This window comes from Mytilus edulis, chromosome 8, assembly GCF_963676685.1.
Source record: "Mytilus edulis chromosome 8, xbMytEdul2.2, whole genome shotgun sequence".
In the NCBI taxonomy this organism is placed as follows: Eukaryota; Metazoa; Mollusca; class Bivalvia; order Mytilida; family Mytilidae; genus Mytilus; species Mytilus edulis.
Genome location: NC_092351.1, coordinates 33819619 through 33823476, shown reverse-complemented (window position 1 = coordinate 33823476; position 3858 = coordinate 33819619).

Genomic DNA, 3858 nt, shown 5'->3' with positions numbered 1-3858 from the left:
GTATGCATGGCACAAAGGGAAATCATTCGTATGGTATACATAAGCAATCAGGTGAGACGATGACCATTTAAACTTAACGTGTACCGATGAGAACATGTATTTATTTACTCTTCACATATATATCTATTTATATACATTTTTAAATTACCGTGTTATCGAATATGTTCTATATTTAAAAAAAGATGTATCATATTTATTGAAATTTGTACATTTGTAAGATGAAAAACATTAAGTACCGGTACCTTATCTCGGCCTCGTTAACATTAGTAAATAACATATTTCTACAACTGTTAGTTTTTGTTAATACTCTACATAAAATGTTCCATACTAGATTTTTTTTATATACATGTCAGTAGTTTCAAAAAAGAAGATTACCATTAAGATTATCAAACATAATTACCTGATATAACAAATGTACAGATTGAAAAAATATGTAAATTTTTTATTATGAATTTCTTTTTTATTTGCACATTAACATTATACGGGCGCACTACGTTTGCGCGCATTTAGGGATTAAACTGTTTTACGTTTGCGCACAGCTTTTGATTACATTTGCGCGCATTTATTTTACAGGTAAACTCAGGTAAAAAAAGGGTATGTAATGAAATATAAATAAAATAAAGATTCATTAATTTTGATCATATATTGTTCATATTGTATTCTTAGACAAAATATTCTGTTATAACTTAAGGCATACATGTAACTTCATTTCAAATTTTCCTGGGTGAACAAGTACTCTATAAATTGTTATTTGATGGAGAGTTGTCTCATTGGCACTCACGCCACATCTTCCTATATCTAAGTACCCCGAATAGTGATCTCTTTAAAATTCGTAAAAAATCTAAGTTAGGTTTGTAAAGTTTTGTCAGGTAACGAACATTTGATTTTTTTATAAATTTTTTAAAGCAAATCTGATTGATAGAATATAATTTTGCAACCGACTTATCCTGCTTGGGTATTCTTACTTAAAAATAATTGAATAAATTTATAGATAAATAAGAGTTATTGCCTAAGCTTACCTGTGTTTACCTGTCAAATAAATGCGCGCAATTGTAATGAAAAGCTGCGCGCAAACGTAATGATTTTTGCGCGCAAATGTAATGGTAATGCGCACAAACGTTATGCACCGCATAATACGTTATACACATTTTTATGCACAATAGTTATATACACTACACAGAAGATATATATTATACTCAATGATCACTTAATAGACACAACTGTGATAGTTTGGTACATTGCAGAATATGATTGCAAGGATGAGGCTAGTTGGATATGAAATATATAGACAATATTTGTGGAGTCAATATTTTTTTTGTTAGTTTGTTTTTATGACAAGAAAGGAATCCAGGGTTCCAGCAGTTCTCTGTCCTACAGAGTAATTTTTTTTGATAAAATATCTTTTTTTCTATCAAAAAGTTTAAAATTTATTTTTTAGTGCTATTATATTGGTTTGTTCCATTTATAAATAGCTCTTATAAATGTCGAATGTTGTTAATAGAAGTATTAAGTTTCTTTTATCATTTTTATCTGTTTTTGTTAGAATACCAAATAAAACCAAATCAATATTTAAAGTTAGTTCTATTTATGTCTTCTCAAATATCCAGGAGTTAATGTTTTCCCATAATGTTGATATATATGGACAGGTCCAGAATATATGTTCTATTGTTTCGACCACTCCGCAACCAAAACTACACTTATTTGTATTTTTAATTTTTATTTAAAAAAGAAGTTCATTTGTACTAAAAATTTTGATGTTTTAATCTGTATTGAAACCACTGCAATTTTGAATTTTTTGTTATATAAAAGGGCAATACATGGATATGTTTCCAATTGGAGTTTGTATTGAGAATTAACGACCATTTTTGTTCACATTTATGTTTGGAATTTGACTTTTTACCATTCACAATATTATGCATGCACTTTGAAACTCTCTGGGATTAATAATAAAAAAAGTTCTACATGTTAACGTCTGCCACGAAACAAGTCAACGGGTATTTGTTCCGCCTAACAGAAGTACTGATGGACACTTTTAAACAATAAGAAACTGAGGAACAGACAGGGCGGGATCCATTAATAGCTTACATTTTTTGATTTTGAACAGCAGCATTAAAATACTGATAACCGTTTAAAGAAAACGGAGAACTCAAAAATCGAAAACCGTTGATAGGGGTATTGTTAGTTCACAATAGCAGTTCACAACAATGTCAATGTTATGAAAACAGACCATTGCTACTTAAAATTAGTCAGTTATTAACAAATACCAGTTAACAGCACACATTTTTCTAAAATTACAGTTAACAAAAGTGTAAAAATGTCCAATTTTTCTAAACATTAAATGCATTTTTATATTATTTATCGAGGGCTTGCTTTGCTTTAAAACTTATCCAGATACATAGGTTTGTCTGTACTCAAACGAATGATTGTGAGCAATAATAAGCAACCGTATGACCTTCAACAATAAAAGAACTCAAACCATATACTGGGTATAAAAAGCCCCGACGTAAATTGTGAAACAAAACACATGGGAAAATTAATGTATGGTGACCGGATAAGGCCATTTCGCGTTTTCGCGTTTTCGCCCTTCATATTATATAGGGCGAAAACGCAAAAACGCGAAATCACGAAGTCGAAAACGCAAAAATCCAACGTCGAAACGCGAAAAAGTGAAACATTTTTCTTTCCGGAACGCGTTTTCGACTTCGCTATTTCGCGTTTTTGCCCTACCTATTGTGAAGGGCGAAAACGCGAAAACGCGAAATGGTCATAACCGGCCACCATATAAATGATCTTAATCTTGTAATTTATAAAGAATGATTTAAAAAAAAAAATTATTATGATATTTATACACCAACTACAAATAATTGACTATATGCACTTGACTTTTGATATAAATGAACTCATCATAGAAAACTAGATAAAATTTTGTATTTACGACAGACGCGCGTTTCGCGTTCTAAAAAAAGTCAGCGGTGACGCTCGAATCCAAAAATGTTATAAAGGTTAAACAAAGTACGAAGTTGAAGACGGACTTTAGGTTTTCACTTCCTCAATCTCTCTTGTATTGCAAAGAATGTAGCGGATCTAGAGTAAAACACGTTTGTGAGCGCTCTTACCATTGACACGGCTGTTAAATTACACCATTAGAACAAACTGTAAAATAAATTTCAATTGGTCCAGCTCAAAAGATCGGCATGAGGGAAAAGCAATAACATAAAATCATTGACACAAAGCACAAAAATAAGAGTAGTTTGACTTATTTGAATGTAGTTCCAAACCAATGACAATTAGTTAATACATCATGTTATCACAAACTAATGTATCAATCGGTACACATCAATCGGATTCATTGTAAAAACTACATAAACAGAAACACACGACCTGGTGCGTTGCCAACATATAGGTAAACCATATTGACAGAATGTATGATAAATCATAGCAATAAATATTTACTCAATATAAAAAAAAGATGGGGTCATTTGCAAATGAGACAACCCTCCACATAAATTAACACATATAGGTCTAAGTAAGGCCTTCAACAATGAGCAGAGCCCATACCGCATATATAAGGTATTTGCTTATTGTTCTATGAGAGGTTGAGGGACTGCAAACCTTAAGTCCCCTTCAACTTCAATCAGCTTTAACAGGCCATGAAATGACAAATGTAAAACAATTCAAACGAGAAAACTAACGGCCTTATACATGTACAAAAATGAACGAAAGACAAATATATTACACATCAACAAACGAAAACCACTGAACTACAGGCTCCCGACTTGGGACAGACGCAAACATATATTGCGGGTTTAAACATGTTTGCGGGATTCTTACCCTCCTCTTACATGGGACAGTGGTGTA